Here is a 19614-nt window from a genome sequence, read left to right as displayed (position 1 = left end):
ATCAGGAACAATCAAACCAAACTACTACCATAGAATAATTTGTCACAGTATAGAATTTTGAATCTTAAAGGCAATGTTAATAAACTTCCTGGCAACACCTTTCTAAAAGGCCTAATGGTAACATATCACTGCCTGCTCAAGTTTGTTTCTTCCCAATTATCCTCTGCCCAGACAGGTTTACCATTGAATATTTCTGCAAAAGCACCTTTAGTGTTTTAGAATTCTAGCTTCACCTATGCATACGATATTTTCAAGTCCTGTAATTGTTTGAAGGAAGGTTTTGCTTTTTTAAAAATGACATTGCCCAGACCAGGTTGCAGCTGATTAAAACCTGGCTCTAATTGAGTGCATTTGTTAAAGTTTTCTATTTAAAATAATTGAGATATGGCCCTATAAGCAGTGGGCCATATCAACTGTGTCATATTATAAATGGAATGGAGCTCATGTCGTGGTTGCTTTTGGATAATTTGTGCAATTGTCTGTGAAGTGCTGCTAGACAATCTCCAAGAGTGGCTGTTTTTGTCTTTTCATTCAAATAAGGTTCATAATAGACTATTAGGCTTGTTTTCTGAAGATATACATCAATAATTTATACAGCATTGCAGTCAGCACTGGCCCACCACTTGCGTTTACCAATGCATCTTTCTAGAAATTTAATTATTCATTAAATTTACAAGATGAGATCAACTAAATATAGAAAATACCATAATCCTTGTCCCAGGAGAGCTGAAGCTGATTTAACAATAGAGGGAGAATACTTACAATATTGGTAGTTAAGAAAAGATACAACAAAAGTTATAGCACCATATAATTGTAAGAAATCTATTTGACTTTTTACCCAAAAAAAAAAAAGTTTTACAGCTTCTTCAAATTTGATATAATTGGGCTTTTACTGTGTTCTGATCTTCACTGCTGATATTCTAAAATCTCACATTTCCCTTCTTCCCCACTGAGATCTGCCCTGTCATGTTCTTAGTCAGAGATAATTTTATGTTGAGGCGATGAAACCTCTTAAAATAGCATTTTATTATTTGTGATCCACAGATCTGTATCAGAGGCATTGTTCAGTGTAGTAACTGACACCTCACATAAGGACTGCTCAGATTACCTTAAGATTATCAATGCTCCCCAAGAACCTGGCTTCAAATCATTCTGGAAGCATGCACAGTAAATATTCCACTATTGATCTAACTGTGATTAAAAAGATTGCTGTTATTGAACAGAGTCATCAGCTCCCTCCAAGTTTGAATTCTCTCTAAAATAATGAAGTGCCCTTGATTGCCTTTGACCAGCTCCATGTTTTGGAAATGGTCTTTGGGTCACCAGTGATTAAATATGCTTTTAAGGACAGGAATATGGACAAATTGTCTCCTTTTCCCTATGACATTATTATTATTATTTTGGACAATATGAACAGTTTAAAAGTTAATTGATAATCTCAGCAAGCCCCATAAGCGTTTTCCTGCCAGTGAGCTAGAGTTGTGCCTTCCAAGATGTTACATCAGACAAGTTTCCTGAGTTATGGATGCAGACTCAGAAGTCACCAAACAGGATTGTTCAAGGGTAGAGAACCGGAGACACAACAATACCAAGGAGGCTGTCGTGGAACACGGCTTTCATCTCACCACAAGCTCTCTTATGTGAAAACTTAAAACTGTGAGAGACTTGACTATTTCAGTTCATAGAGGTTTCAGACAAACTTGACTTTCACCACACATGAGATCTTTATGGTAAATTTGGGGTTTTAATAAATTTAAAACCTCAACATAAAATCCAGTAACCATGGGAACATTTGAGGATATACCAACTGACTTTTATATAATTTAGCCTTGTACACATTTATCAGATAACTTATGTGGCTATTTAAGTATTTTCAAAAATTATCAATGCAATTTTAATTATATAAGATATTCCCAAAATCACTTTTAAAGTCTTACATATGCAATAATTAGAATCTAGTGAGCCCACGTTGATTATCCAAAAATGATTTAATTTCTTTTAATGAGAAAAATTATTCCTTTCCATTTAATGTGAATGAAGAAGGTCAAATGGGGAGGGTGAGGATAAAACTAAAATTTCTGTGCTTTTCCTTTAAAATTTTATTTTGTTATAGGTGATAATTCAGTAAACAGGCATTTGGGTCTCTTAACTATCTACAGGATCATTGGAAGAAATTATACTAGTTAAATGTCATGACAGGAAGTGTGGAAGAAATTCAAATGAAAATTAGCCTGTAAATAAGCTTGTATACTCTCAAAGGAAGCAATTAGCACCCCAAACACACTTTCTATGACTAGTGGGCTGAACACAATCTTGATCAGTGTGTTGACAGACTCAGATTCATTACAGAGTAACCTTCCTGAGAAAGTCGTCACAAGATTCTCTGGTGAATGGCTGATGCTCAGAAACCATTTGAGTTTCTTATGCAGATAGTTACCCAGCATGTGACCCTAAAACAAATTGCCCCTTCTTCCAGAAGGGAAACTGCCCTGAAATAGATTGCCCATTTATTCACCCACTCTTTTTACCAATGCAAGCTGATTGAAAATTCCAGGGCATGACTTTTCCCAGAGCTGTCCTCCATCTTAATTTTAGCTGTCCAGAAAAAGACAGGGCATCCAAGGTTCTCCGTCCCCTCCTCTTCAGTCCCATAGAAACTGCTGTCATTGTGTTACTTTCTGCTGGCCAGGCAGGTATGAGGCTTCCACTGAGGTGGATGTTAAAACAGCCACCTGGGTCAGCAGACAGATGGAGAAAAAGACTGGGGATAGCGAAACAGTGCATGCTTTTTAAAAAGACAGCATATCATGGGGTCAAACCTGTGCCACTGGGTGATCTGACACTGCAACACTGTCGGTTTTAAGATAGAATTTAAAAGCCAGGGAATTTTGTAAAATTATTTTGGCTGGTTCAGTGTTTCTGGACAATTTTGCATATATATAACTTACACGCATATATATATACACACATACATAGAGAAAGAGAGTTGGAAATATGAAGAAATATTAGGAAAATAGTCACATATTCCATCAGTTATGAGGGAAGAGCAACCCTGGAAAGCTACAGAAAGTAAAATTCATATTCTCTCTCTCTCTCTCTCTCTCTCTCTCTCTCTCTCTCTCTCTCTCAGTGCTGGGGATTGAACTCACAGAATCATAGAAACTAGGCTAGTGCTCTAACCATTGAGCAATCTCCCAAAATTCTCCATGGCATAGTGGTGAAAACACAAGCCCTTCAGAACATATGAGTTATGCTATTCTCTAACACCAGAATTAAAAGTCCAACTTCTATTATTCAGAGCATTTCCAAAACCTAAGCAATCCATTTAAAGTATGTCATGTTTTTAGGAACACAACTATTTAACAATGATGGCAACAATTATTTATAATCAAGGCTCATCCTTCATTTTTCTGCAGTTTTGCCCACAGGAGGATTCACAATATTCTCTTGGACCTTGACAACCCCAGTTTTATGCATAGGCAAAGAGCAATCCACCAGCATCTGATGTCAAAAGCCCAAGAGAACTGACATCTAATGTGACTCAAATGGCCACATATTTACCACTTCAAGGGAAAACATTAAAACAGAAATCATCACACTGAAAATACTTAGGAGGTGCCATTTTCAGAACAAGATACATAAATGATGCCACTGAGAACTATATAGGGCATAACCTATAAGACCAGCATGTGAAACCTGTTTAAAGGCGTGCAGAAGCAAAATATTTCTGTGGAAAGACAATGTGTTATCACCCATCACATCTTCTGTCCCTGGATCAGTTAAGTCTCAACCATAGAAAAAGAACTACCGGGAGAATGATAGTAGAAAATAATTGTGAGGAATTGTCCTACATGGTTTATCGGGGCAGATGTATAATCTAGGCAAGTCTGCAGACCACCAGGGAGGGCAGGCTGGGAACTCATGGGAAACTACAACTGTTTCCACAGGCAGAATGTGATCTTCAGAGAAGCCTCAGTCCTGTTCCTAGACCTCTCACCTGACTGAATTAGACCTATGATCATCTTCCTATAGTGACAGATTGGACTAGAGTCTACCAAGTACACACGTAAAACTAACCATCACAGTCCTTATCAAAAAATGTTTTAAAAATGTTTATTGCTCGGGCTGGGGTTGTGGCTCAGTGGTAGAGTGCTTGCCTAGCACCTATGAGGCACTAGGTTCAATCCTTGGCACCACATAAAAATAAAAATAAAGGTTATTGTGTCCACCTACAATTAAAACAAATATTTAAAAAGAAAAAAAGATTTTTTTAAAAAAAATGGTTATTGCTCTAGTGTTTTTTTTGTATTTACATAAAGTACAGAGATAAGAACCAGAAGAGAAGATGCAGTCACTCTCACATAGTACAGATGTCCTGGCTCTCTATCCAGAAATAGAAAGCAGACATAAAGAAAAAGAAGTGAGGGTGTAGCCAAAGAACACACTCAGAACCTAAAGTGTTTTGTCTGTATTTGATGAAGGAGGAAAACAATATTTCGATATATTAGTAAAGTTTTTTTTTTTTACTTTCCTGTGATTTTCATTTCTTTTAGTTCCCTTGTATTCCATAACATTTCTTGCATCCAAACTAAACCCAGAGATATCCACTGCCTTGAAGCACAGCTACAAAGTCCTAGGTCTGTGGATATCAGAAGCCAAGGCTCAAATAAGAAGTTCAGAAGGAAAACATCTGCCAGGGAAGATTTCCTCTCACCCACCTCCAAACTTCAAGATTACTTAAAATCTGCTTTGAGGATGCTGAAGAAAAGGGCAGACCAAAGAAAAAGAAAGGAGTCAAACTGAAGGTTAAGACCTTATTTGGGACTATGGCTACCACTCCAACCCATCCACTGAGTTCCCCCCCTCAGGAACGGGAGATGTGACAAATAGTTCACAGCATCTAAAAGTCAAAGGACCTTTGTTTCCTAATCATCAGATCTGGATAGATGTATGAAAGAGGAAACATAATTTTTCTGGGTCTGACATAGGAAAGACCAAAAAAAGATTGGAAAAAGAGGACTAGAACCACCCCACAGTATGTAGAGTGAGACCACCCTCCTAATATGTGGTACACTCACAATGAAGAGGAGACATGGTTTGCTTAGACAAATGAATGATTTTTATGAGAAACGGCTTTGCCTTGGGGACTGCTTTGGCATTTGTTGCCTTGGAACTAATTTAACCTCAAAATCTGTTAGCTCAGTGTCCTACTACCAAGAGTTCACATAGAAGATTTATGGCTGGTGTCTTTACCACTTCATTCTATAACCCAATAAAAATGTTCGCCACAGACTATCCTAAATCACATCAAAGTTTGATCCTGGGACTTCTAATTAGATACTTTAATCACCTCCTTTGGTACTCTTTGTAGTTTGAACATTACAAAATGGCTATATTATGGAATTGCAATAAGGTAAGTTCATGGTACATTTTTATTCCAGAGAAAGCAATATCTTCGGGAGCTCTCAGATTGTATGGGTTGTCAGTAGGATGCAGGTCTCAGAGACATGAAGGCCTGACAACACACAGGCCCTGGAGTTTGAACTATAATTTGATGACATGTTGCTGGCACACCTTACCTGTTCATCTTCTAGCTGATGTACTGACTTGTCTGAACAAGAAGTGTTATATCCTGGTCCAAGTCTGCACCACTGGGAACTCACTACCAAGGAAATCCAGCCTTGTTGAAACTCTTAGTTCCTTGCCATTAATGGCAGATTTGGGTTGCCTATAGAGTTGCAGCTGATGTGTAACCTCTACCTCACTCAAGAATATTGTTAGTCCATAGCCCTGAGTGCAGAAATAATCGACAACCTGCTCCATATCCTTCTGTATAAGACTCCAGGGCATAGTCATCCATGTTAAACAACTGCTAGGTGACTGCTTTAAATATTGTAGGTTTCTACTGAATCCTACCCAAAGGCAAGAACTTTCCAAGGGAGGAAAAGGAAATCTTTATATCACTATTCAAGTTCCTAGTTACATCATGATTAGGACTATAGAAAGAAAACTGGATACTCCAAAAGCAGGAGGCAACCCTATGTACATCTACTGGACACAGACAAAGGATAAAGTGGGGCTACACAGACAACATTGTCACACATGTTGAACCACTTTTTATACTTGTGAAATACACATTTAGTGTGTTTTTTTTCTTTTAAATGAGTTCATGTATAAAGAGTACCCAATCATGGGCAGGAAATTAACTTTTCTAATTTGGATAATTTAATTTAAAAACATGTCTCTTTTCACATTTTGTCATGTGTTATGGTTTGGGTCTGAGGTATCCCCCAAAAGCTCATGTGTGAAACAATGTATAAAGGTTTAGAGGAGAAATGATTGGATTGTGAGAGCCTTTACCCAATCATTGACTTAATCCCCTGGTGGGATTAACTGAGTGGTAACTGAAGACAGATAGGGTGTGGCTGGAGGAGGTGGTTCACTAGGGGCATGCCTTTGATGTAATATTTTGTATCTGATAAGTAAAGTTTCTCTGCTTCCTGATCATCATGTGAGCTGCTTCTCTCCACAACCTTCTGCCATGATGTTTAGCCTCACCTCAAGCCCCAAGGAATGGATCCTACTGTCTAAGGATTGAGACCTCTGAAATTGTTAGCCTCCAAATACACTTTTCCTCCTCTATAATTGTGCTGGTCAGGCCTTATAGTCACAGAAGCAAAAAAACTGACTAAAACACCGTGGATGTAACATTCTATCATTAGTTATTAGTCCTGCTATGGTAGTTATCTATTAGTACATAGCAAACCATGCCGACAAGTAATGACTTAAGTGAATTTATTATTCCTCATTCTTCCCAAGAATTGACAGGGTTAGTAGGGTGATTCCCATTCAGGGTCACTCATATGACTGTAGTTAGTGGCTGAAACCAAGGTCACCTGAAAACTCCTCCATCACATATCTAGTACCTAGGCTGGGAGGGATGCATAAACTGGTTATTTGTGAGCATTTATCTGTTGCTGTTGAGCCTGTTCATGTGGCTAGCTGGGCTTCCTCATAACATGAAATGTTCAAGGTAACTGAACTTCTCATTTTTTTTCCTAAGAGGGTCTTCTTAGGAAAGGAAAGATGGAGTTGCCCAGTCCTTTTGATACCTAGGTCTGGAAACAAAAACAGTGTTACTAATACAATAACTTTTGGTAAAAATGGTTACATAATCTTCAAGGGAAGAGGTCTCTGTCTTGGAAAAAAAAGGAATGTCAAAAATGTGTAATTTTAATCCACAATAACTAACAATGATAGACAAGTCATTTTTTTAAATTGTTATATTCGCACTTAAAGTGACAATTAAAAATCCCTAATGATTGATGATGATGTTCTGAGAGTAATATGCAGATACTTTATGTATGACTTGTATGTGACTAGAGCACTGTAGATTATGATAGGCCAAATCACTTTATCATAATTCATCAACAAGATCATCTATAGTTCAAAGTGTACAGATATAAGTGAATACTCTTGAGTGCATGATCATCATTTACATTATATATTTTACATGATATTGACTAGATTTTTATTTAATTCAAGTTAATCTTATATAACTTCAAGTTCAATGGATTCTTCAATACAAAATATATTAAACTGTATCTTTTCCTCTACAAATGAGTAGAAAATATGCATATTTTATATTCGATAGTTATCCAAATCATGCTTGCGTCAACCATATAGGAACATCTTTAAATGCAACCAAGTTATATTAACTAAAAGACATTTGGCCAAACATCAGTGGTTTACACATGGGCATGTAATTACTTCTCACAATAGTATGTTGAAGGTAGGTAGTTCCACAATGGTGGCAATGATATTATTACTGGCTCTGAAATTTTTATATCTCTTTCTCTATCCTTTTAATATGTTGATTTTTCTTCTTAGTTTTCTCACTTGTAATCACAGGTGGCCTCTTTGTCTTATACCACATCTCAAAATAGAAAAAAAAAAAGGTAAAAGATTTTTCTCTATTAATGAAGACAAACCTTTCACAAAGTCCATGGTAGACACACTTGATGCTTCATAAGACAGAGGTAGGATACATGAACACCCCAGACTGGGGCCAAATCTGTTTTTACTCAGCTCAGGAGATCACTACTTGTTATATATCCGAAATGAATTTTGTTACCAATGAAAAAATAAGAGAATAACTTTTATAGGCAATGAACATCATCTGTAAAATAAGTTTTCTCTATAATTGTATTATAAAGTGACATTGTCTTATCATAGTTTACAGTGAGGGCTATGACCTATGAAAGCCAGGACATTACCTAGTATCATCCACATTAATGCTATACCTGAGTAGTGCCTCTTACCTTTACTAAGCTGGAAATTTCCAACCTTCCTGCACTGGAGGTATTTGTTTGACAGATTTATGTAATCTGCTTATGTATAATTTCTGAGAAGGCTTTAATTTATTTATTTATTGCATCATGAAAGGTGCAAGCTAGAAAAATAGAGGTATACTCCCATATAATACCTGTGGTGCTTCAGGTCAGCAAAATTTTGTCCTTTGCTACAGGAATTTCATTGTTGATATATCCTCTCTCTAGAATACAAAATTGGGATTGAAGTTCCCCAGCTTGTGTATAACCTATCATAAAGGTCCAATAAAACATAATTTACCAAATTATATTGCTCTGTAATATATATATGTATGAATATGTAACATTAATCCCACTCTTATGCAAAATTGAGTTTAGGAATGAAAAACAAATAAAAATTTTAAAAGGAGTAAAAACAAAAATGACCCCGATAATTTGTAATTATCACTAGCCAGCACAATCACATACCTAAATTACAGTTATATGATGTCAAACTAATGCCAATCTTCACACCTGTGAGTTAGTTCCCATGAGACAACTAAAGGAGAGATCTGGGCTACTTTTAAATAATTATTTATTCAGTAAATTCAAAGAATACTTCTGATAACTAACTAAACCTCAATTCCCAGATCACCCATTTCCTAGACCTCTCAATAGTTGAAAATCTAAGGTTCTTCTAACTGGCTTAAATGTTCAAGTAGGATTTCAAATCCCTTACTCTTTTAGATTTTGTTATGGTTTGTGTATGAGGTGTCCCCCAAAAGCTCCTGTGTTAATGCAAGAATATTGCAAGTTAAAATGAAAACATTATGAGAGTCATAAACTATTCAGTTCATCCTAGTTTGAATGTACTGAGTGGGTGGTAATCATAGGCTGGTGGGGGCATGGCTGGAGGAGGTAGGTCACTGGGGGTGTGCCCTAGAACATTCATCCTCTCTTTGGCCCTTCTCTGTCTCTCTCTGCTCCCTGGCTGCCCTGAGTGGAACAGCACTCCTCCAACACATCCTTCCACCATGATATTCTGCCTCACCTTGGGCCCGCAGAAATGGAGTCAGGGAACCATGGACTGAATTCTGAAACTGTGAAACCAAAATAAGCTTTTCCTCCTATAAGTTGCTCTTATTGGGTATTTTGGTCACATCAATGAAAAACTGACTCACTTTCCTAAAAAATAATTGTTAGTCCCTGTCCTTAGTGAGTTAAGTACAATAATTTCTCTCTTGACTTGAATTAGAATAGAGGAAAGGATTGGAGAATCTTGTCCACTCATGTACTGTAAAGTTTTCAACCAACAACAATAGTCTAAGCCTTATTGATGAACCAGAGATCTTACTCAAGGTCGACTACTACTTAGTACTTTACTTAAAGAATATGTGATCAAAATTCGTCTGAAGAACGAAAAAAATAATAATTTGAGGAAGAACAAAATAAGTTTACTTAAATAACTGAAATATTTTAAAAGTTAGTTAATGTAGAATTTGGGGAATGTTAAATAAAGGCTCACGTGCGTACTGAGTAGCTAAGAAACCTCAGTATAGAAGACAAGGGCCTTTCATGTTGCACTTATGTTCCTTCTTGCGTTGATAGGAAAATAGGATCCAGCATTTACTTCCAAAAATGTGACTAATGCCAGGTGTGGTGGTACAAACACCTGTAATTCCCAACTCGGGAGGCTGATGCAAGACATCACAAGTTGAAGGCCAGGCTCAAGAGTTCAGTGAGGCCATAAGCAACATAATGAGACCCTGCCTCAAAATAAAAAAAAATAATAAGGGTTTGAGATATGGTTCAGTGGTTAAGTATTCCTGGGTTCGACCCCTGGTACCAAACAAAACAAAACAAAACAAAATAGCAAAACAAACTATTGAAAGTGAAAATGATAATGAGATGACTTAATAAAAAAGAAAAATGAGGGCTGGGGATGTGGCTCAAGCAGTAGCGTGCTTGCCTGGCATGCGCCTGGCGCTGGGTTCAATTCTCAGCACCACATACAAATAAAGATGTTGTGTCCGCCAAAAACTAAAAATAAATAAATAAATATTAAAAACTCTCTCTCTCTCTCTCTCTCTCTCTCTCTCTCTCTCTCTCTCTTTAAAAAAGAGAAAAAAAAAAGAAAAATGAAAGATCAGCATCTATATACTAGGAATTAGTGGAATACATAGTCTCATTGTACATAATTGATAGAAAAGAAGAAAGACAAAATTATGTAGGCATGAGTATTTTAACAAAATACAAAATGAATTTGAACTCAATAAAATGCTCTTTGCACATTAGAAAACATTTTTAAATTGGTAAAACTAGTATAGAGAAAATCCCACAAACTATTTTTCAGAAAATGTGTTGGGTTATAAGTAAAGGAAACTTTCACATCAGAGGATTAAATTCTTTAAATCACACATAGTTCTCTTCCTTTCTCCCTCTCCTTATTTCTAACAGCCATGGCCTTATTAAGTAAAACTTCAAGCAGTATAAAGGTTTTAAGATGGGACACATTTGACAGTAGTTAATGAAGCCAAACTTCTACCCTAGAGATATTCCCAGATTTTGATGGCCAAGCCCTGAGCATCTGCATTTTTGCTTTACTTGTGGGTTTTAGGAGGCTCTATGCAGAATCTGTTGACCAGGAGTCTGACAGAATGCTAAATTTGCAGAGAACACAACACATTTTTTTTTTTCCTTCAAGTTCTACTTAGAATGTTTAATCCCCAGTTCTCCTCCCTGCCACCATGTGCAGCAGAAGTTGATAATTAATGTCTGCATCTCTCTAGATAGTTACTGCCCTAAAAACCTCAAGGCAACTGCACTTTGCAAAGATTAGTGATCATCCCAGGCAGCCTAAAAAGGAAATGCAGAATGAAGGGCTGGCTTCAAACACCACAGGGACCATCTAGCCTCAAGACCTCCACAGATGACATTTGAACAGTTGCGACTGACTATGATCCAGGGTAGCAGATCCCTGTTAATGCCATCCTGAATGGACCACAGGTGTTCCTACTTGGGGGGAAAGGAAGGGAATAAATTGGCAGAACACACTAACAATGCATTGTCATGACTAAAATGGCTTTTTTTAAGGTAAGTCTCCAATGCCTTTAAGCCTGGTAATAAAGCTAATGTCAATTCTTTATCTTTAAACAAGTTTAATAAATCAATAACTCTATTTAAGCCAAATTGGATCATAGAAATTATTTGAGTACACAAATTAAAGACAGTTTTACAGAAACACAAATGACAAGAAGTCTGAAAAAATTAATTCAGAAAATTATATTACCAATCCAACAACAACAAAAAAAATTGAAACTAATAGAATCATGGTACATGAATGCATGTTGCACTACAAACTTCCCTATAAAGCAGAAAATGCAGCTTATATGGCTTGTGAAAGAACCTGTCCAATATTACATAGAAGTATTTGCAGCTATTTCAGTAGAAGATGATTAGAAGGGAAAAGAAAGAGATTTTAATGACCATAAAATATATGTATAAAATATTTATCAATAAAATCATACATTTATACTAAAATAGTACACCTGAATCGTGGGTTTATGTGTTTGTTAAAACTGCAAGGAAATCTGTTTCAGTTAGTTACTAAAATTATAAAAAATATTAAAACCCACAGAGTAACCATTTACTAAGATTATTGGGTAGTTTTAGCATAAGAGTTTTCGAATAGTGAAGTGAAATTTATGAAAATGTCATCTACCATGAAACATTTAATTTTAGGGCTGATCAGAAGAGATTTATAAATTAGATTTTTAAGAAATATTTCTGACTCAAAGTGAATAATTTTATTGTGCAGCATCAAAACAATCTCCAAAACTACTTTCTTGATGTTGTTCTTCCAGTATACAAAAATGTGATCATTTGTACCAAATTACAACATGAAAATTGAAATGCAAATGTTCTTTCCCAGATATAAACATCAGGAGTATTTAATTAAATGAACTTAGACCTGGAATCTAAAATATGTCATTTCTATTTCTGGAATTTCTAGCTGTTTGATAATTCAGGGGTAGGGGGAAGTAAGTTAGTTTCTTTATTAGTTTTTAAAGGAATGGGAGATTAGATAGTCCATTATTATATGCTAGGCACTATAGTAAGAATTTCCAATAATTAACTCATTTAATAATCACCAAAAAAATCTATCTGGTAGACACTACTCCTATCTTCACTGTATTTAATTTAAACAATTTACCCATAACAAAATTTAAAGTCACATATAATGACTTTTAACTTCCCTCTACCTCAGCCTTTATGATTTAAAAAATGCTATTTAAATACAATGAATTAAAATATTGAATTTAAATATGTGAATCTAAATACAACTTGAACTAAAATAAGATTATTTGATCCGAATTTATACAAATACTCTTTCCACAGCAAAGTTTGGTTTTCAGGGTCTGTGCTACAAAAATAATAGTTTTTACTTGTGACTCCCAGACAGACCCATATCATTCCAAACACTGCACCAAATTGGTGCACATTAGATCTATGGCCACCCCAATCATGAACTGATTCCACTAGCTCTCAAGCCTAATTAATTTTGAATGCCATTGCCTCATTCAAACTAGCTTTCAATGTGCTCAAAGATCATTCTGACACAGGGTTCCAAAAATGCATCTCACTTTGATGGCCCAAGAACTTGAAAAATACAAAACATTCATTTGAAAGTCTAAATAGTAGATAAAGAGGCAGCACAAAGGGTGTGGAATTGTGATGCTGAGACAAAGAGTCAGAGGGGGTTAATCTTCATCCACTGATGGCTGTTTCCATTAGAATCTAAAGAACTTTACAGACACCAGAGTTCAGGGCAGCCTCTGTCAAATTCCAGATGAATGGAAAGAACAGAAACTGCTTTCAAGCACCACTCCCATCCCCAAGAAAATAACAGGACTGGACTTTCAGGCTCCTCTCCAACATTATATGCAATTATTATACAAAGTATTTTATATAATATTCTTGCCAGAGGACAATTCTATTTACTTAGCTTTGGCTTTTACTCCATTTTTAGGCAACAGGAATTCTAGAAAAGACAATGGATACAAAAATTTTAATCTATCAGAATAAGATAACCTACTTTTCTAAATATTTGGCATATAATATTCCATATATTATTGTTTAGCTATCAGTTTTTGCTCACAAATGATTAAAATATGTTATGGGAATAGTAATGACACATAATACATATTTAAGTGCTTAATAATTTACATTTTGTTAATTATTTTGACTGATTTGGGGTAAAGATTGTTACAACACATAAGCAGACCATCTGTTGCTGTTAGAATTATTAATAAATACTCCCTGAACTAAGTATTTTAATTAAAAATAAAATGCTGCATGTATTAAGGCCTATCTTAAGTGGTGTGCTCCAAAAGAAATTAATAGTGTATCCAGCTGCCAATCCCTAAATAGTTTGAAAACATTACAAACTTTCATTCCTGAGAAACTGTCTGGATCTGGATGATTAAGGAGCAATCTGTTGAGTCCTCTAATGCCTTCTGCTGTGGAGGATCCAAGAGTATATGAATCAATAAAAAATATATTCCCTATTCTATATAGAGTTTCACAAAAGTACCCAGGGTCAGTACCAGTGCAAGTCTTTCTGCTTTTTAACTCTATCTTTTTCAGCCTTTATCTGAGGAAGAAGAGCAATAAGCACAAGCCATCTAACAAATCAATCCCTTAGAGATCATGAACTTCATAATAGTGTATTGTGAAAATCAGTCTGCAGTCCCACAAGCAAAGGTTGAATCTTCCCTCTTTATTTTCTCTCCGTGTGACCCTGAGAAATTTGCTCAATCTTTCTGTGCCTTAATATCCTCAGCAATAAATTGAGAACAGCTGCAGTATCTCCTTCATTTAGGTAATCTGCTACACTATAAAGGAATTGGAAAAACTCCTACGACATAGTTAAGTGCTTAGTTAATGATGGCTCTTGGAAGCATTACTTCAGAATATTGTCATGACTCAAAGTACTATCTCAACTTTTCTTTGAAAACTGCCTTTTTGAAAGAGAAGTCATAGTCCTTTGAATTTTCTTGAAGATGTCACATCTTCCATTTTTGAAGTGTGAACAGATTTTTTTTTTACTTTGAAATACAATGTTGATTGGAGAAAAGAGAATAAGAAAAGTAAAGAAACTTGGTAATACCATTTGAATCAAAAAGGTTGCATGACAAATAAAGAAGTATGTATGTAGAGTTTCTAAATTTTAAAAATGCTACATAAATGCATGAGTTCCAATCGTCTTTAAATACAAGTTCAACAAATAGAGAGAGGGACAGTCAATAAGGAAAATTAAAGGGAGAGAAAGGAGTTTGAGGGAAGATTTTTAAAAAGGAGAGAAACTCAAGAAAAGAATAAATGTAAGGGAGACTCAAAAGGTGTCAAGAAGTCTAAGGTTCTGAATAGCATCTCTAAAAGGGGGGAAATTCCTTTTTTTAAAATGGAGACTGAGATTTAGGTTGTACTCATGATGGTGCTGTTAACCTGCATGAACAAGTCGCTGCTTGTGGTTACAAGACTCTACTAGAAAATGGTACACATTTTTAGTGCATTCACATGCCTAGAAACAACTGGGGTTGGGGACTATTAAACTTGAGATATTCAAGCATGAACTTGAGGAAGTACCATTTCTGCTGTCAGTTTCCTGCTGCATAGGACCTATGGTGGGAATCAGAGAGCCCTCTCAGAATGAAGATTAACTTCTCTGTTAGTCAAGTCTTTAAAACTGCACAAGGCACAGTCAGTTATCCTGACTGATTAGATCATCAGAACCAGGCTGTAAAGTCGCTATTGTTATCCCACTTTTATAGATTAGAAAACTGAGCCTCAAGGAGCTCAAGTGGCTTTCTTCGGGTCACAGAGCCAGAAAGTTAAGAGTCAACCTGGAATTCAAAGCTAATTGCTTTTTATTGTCAGGCCCTGTGGTTTCACACTGTGAAATGCAGAACACTGTGGTTCCTTTTGGAGCTTAAAGGAGTAGGCATTGGAGCTTCCAGAGCAGACCAGAGACCACTCTGCCCCTCCCACCCTTACCCCTTCTCCTCACTCCACAGTCAGCTCTAATAATGATTCTAGACAGCAAAGATCCAAATGAGATTTTATTTAATACAATTATTTTACAGTTAATTTTTTTTTCAAAATGAATCAGAAAATGCCTCTATTACCAAGAGTCCCTAAAATATGTACCATCTTTAGCAAATTCTACTGGGTCTGAGATGGAAAGCCTACTCCAGAATGCAAATCCACACATTGTTCCCTTCACAAAGAAAAAAATCTGCTTACAAAACAAACGTGAAAACAAGTCATCTGAACTAAACAGGGTGAATCTGGGTTTGCATTTCTACCCAGCTCCTGATGTTGTCACTACCTGATAAACATTTTCTCTTGAATGCTTTGAGTAGCACTGTTCTGAATGCCAGCAGTGCTTTAGCCTTAGAAACTTGCTTCCCAGCCATAAGTTATGATCAGAACTATCTCGACTGTCAGTGGAAAACAGTCCACTGACTATTCCTCATCTCCTTCTTCTTCTACCCACTCGGTGTCCAGACCAGTAAATGCTAGACTTTTCAGGACCTTCCCCTCAGACAGAGATGTATCCCTGAGTTTTGTTCTCTCTGCTCATTCTGTATAAAATTTATGTATCTGTGACTTCAAGAACTTTTAAAATATATTTTTCTTTCATCTTTGACCTTGACTTCTCTTCTGAACTTCAAACTGTTTTAATTATCCACTAGTCACTTTTACCAGGTTTTAGTTCACATTCTTAGAATTTAATATATCTAATGAAAAAATAACTACTCCTATACTTCCTCTTTAATAAAATTGGTCAAAAATTTGTATTTTTAAAATGGCAACAAGAAAAAAATAATTTTGAAAGGAGAGGAGAGAGGAGAAGACAGGGGAGGGACAAAATAGGAGAAGAGAGGAAAGGGAAAAAAATGTCTGTGATTGGACATCTATGGTAACTGCAGCGGAGCAGCTACATTTAAAACACAATCTGTTAAACAGATCCTGTCTCCAAGGAATATATGGAATTGTTTTCAGAGAATAGATAATGGCCATTAGGGAGGCATAAAAAAGTGACAGCCTACAATATGTAGCCTAAACATGCTTGCACACTCCTCAATTATATCTAGTAGATCCACACACTGGGAATTTAGTCAGATTTCTAATCTGGGAACTAGGTATTTTTCTCTTACTCCATATATTCAATTCCATATTCATACCCCAAAGAAGTGGAGCTTCTGCAATTCTAATACATCACTGGTGGGAGTGTTAATTGGTATTGCCACTTGGAAAACTACTAATATTTATTAAAATTAAACATAAGTATACCCTATAATCCAAGCATTATATTGCCAGATTTATGCCTTAATGCTCACTAAAATACATTAGAATATTTACAGGTGCACTATTTACAAAAGTCTCAAACTAAAAACAACCTGAATGCCAAGCAAAAATAGAGTAAATAAGTTGTGATATCTTTACACAATGAGACATATAGCAAGAATAAATGCTATTATAATATGCAATGATGTGGATAAATGCCACAAATATAACTTAAGCAAAAGAAGCTGCCTACAAGAGTCCATAAAATATACAACAGAAAAATCTAATATATAATGGTAGAAGACAGGACAGCAATTGACCTTACTGGGAAAGAGCTGAGTTAGTCATAGGAAGAATTCAGATGAATAATTTCTGGAATGCTGGACACAAGGACATGTTCAAAAATCCACTAGTTTGTACTTATGATAAATGCAATTTATATAAACTATGTTTCAATCAAAACCTTAGTTTATTTGACTATACTATTTATACTATACAAGCCATCTTTGAAATAAGACTATTTATACTATATAATATATTTATATATTTATACTATATAATATATTATTTATATATTTATACTATATATATTTATATTATTATATATTATATATTGTATTATACTATATATATATTTATACTATGTATACTATTTATACTATAGAAGCCATCTTTGAAATAAGACATTAGGAAAAATAACATACACACACATATATATAATTTCTGTTCATATATATGTATATATACACATATATATGAGTAGAGGTTCAAGGCAAATAAGGTAAGGGCTGAAAAGAATGAACTCTTATAAATTAAATATGAGGGGCTAGGGCTGTGGCTCAGTGATACAGTGCTGGCCTCAAATGTGTGAGGCCCTGGGTTCAATCCTCAGCACCACATAAAAATAAATAAGTAAAATAAAGGTATTGTGTCCAAATACAACTAAAAATTAAATATTAAAAAAATAAATTAATTAAATACGAAGGTTTATGTGATTAGGAACCTATAAAAATACAAAATATTCAAAACTGAATTATAGACTTAGATTAAGCTCTATCTCCTTCAATCAAAATTGACATTATTTGTGCACTGACTTTTAAAAAAAAAAAAATTTTCAGTACACTCCATGGATCTTACACAGTAGAAAAAACAAAGTTTTGTGAATGACCATATTCCTTTGTCTGTCTCAAAACAGAATGTACTATTTTGAGGCATCCTGAATGATCATTTTATATTTCTTTTTACTTATAATTATCTTTATACACAAGGTATTCTAGAATATTGTTGGTGCCCATAAACAAAATTTGGATGTCAGAAACACCATCTCATTTTAAAAAGCATGTTTGCTCCTTAATTGAAAAATTATATTGCTTTTGGCACAAACTGAAAAGAAAAGCCATCAAATAAAATGTAGGTAGTGTTAAATGACTAAAGATGATAAAAAGCTTTTATAACCTGAAATCCCAAGTTACACACTAGCTAAGATGCATTCAAAGAATGTGGCACTTTCTGGTAAAGTGTGAGGAAAATGTACTATATTAAAGCAATTTATTTTCATTTTTTTTTTGTTCTGCATTCATCTGTGATAAACAGAGCTAGACAATAGACTACAGGTGCCAGATGGTTATATAATAGGCAAAGAAGTCAAAGTTAAACTATCCATTTCTGTAAAAATACCTTTAGGCAAAAGAGAAGGCCTATTATCATTAAACTCGTTAATAATTACCTTAAGTATGTGTTTTAGTCATTACAAAATTTAACAGCAGTAACTGTTGGGTTTCTAGCATTTTTTAAAGACAGATTTCCTGAAAGAGTGAATATAATCTGATAGAACATACATTTTTTACTTATATGTATAGCAGATATACAAAGCCCTAGCATCTTGGGATTTTTCCCCCAAGTTTATAATCTGAGATTATAATAGCAGTTATAATATAAGCACTTTTACAGGACAGGCACTATGCTAATTAAATGACTATTAAAAGACCTCAAGGTCATGTGGTAGGTAATATCCAAATACGGCCATCACCTTATTCTCTTCCCCTGTGCAAGTATGCTGCTCCTCACAGTAAGAAAGAGAATCTAATTTCACTGTCCCTGAACCTGGACTTATTTTGTGATATCCTTTTGACCAATAGAATTGTGACTTACTTGATTATCAGAAACCTTTGCACTTGTATCTGGGGCATTTTGAATGATTAGTCTTGGAAAGCTGCTTCTCAGAATAGTCATCCTATGGTGAGAGGCCCAATCCAGAGTCTGATTCATAAACATAAAACTATACTGTCACTGCCTTGAACTTAGTACTTTTTAACAAAACTCTGTATTTTCATTTTGCACTGGTTGGGTCCTATAAATGATGAAGATGATCTTGCCTATGCCACTTGGATAAGCTGAACACCTGCACAGTGTCTCAGTAGTACCCACCAACCCTCTCAATGACCACCTTGGAAGTTCAGCCAGTTTTAGTATTTAAATGTCAGCCCAGTCAATATCTGACTGCAACTTCATGGCAGATCTTAAATGAGAACTACCCAGATAAACCCAGTCAACACCCATAGCATTGAGATGCTAAGAGCCAAGTATATGATGCATGGCATTTTTAGTCTAAAGGTGACGCCAGCTAGCCATTGAGATGATATGATTATGTTAAGATTTGCATTCATATGGATATTGGACTCCTGCTGTTCACCTAGGCCGGCTAGGGACTCCTGGAGAGTTCCCATTGGTTGGGGAAGTACAGTAGGAGGGAGTTCCGGGGGGAGGAGCTCTCTCTGCGGGTCCGGGAGGAGGCCGCGTGGGTGGAAAAAATCTGCCCTGGCGGTACAGGACATTGGCGGCAGTTTCAAAAAAATAAACTTTGTTCCTGCTTGAGTGGCTCGTGATTTTGTGCCCAGCCAGACTGCGGCATTGAGAAACATAATTCATTTCATGCAAAAAGTCTATGAAGTAT

The sequence above is a fragment of the Marmota flaviventris genome, chromosome 8 (genome assembly GCF_047511675.1).
Source record: "Marmota flaviventris isolate mMarFla1 chromosome 8, mMarFla1.hap1, whole genome shotgun sequence".
In the NCBI taxonomy this organism is placed as follows: Eukaryota; Metazoa; Chordata; class Mammalia; order Rodentia; family Sciuridae; genus Marmota; species Marmota flaviventris.
The sequence above is the reverse complement of the archived record's forward strand: the minus strand, read 5'-3'. Positions refer to the sequence as shown.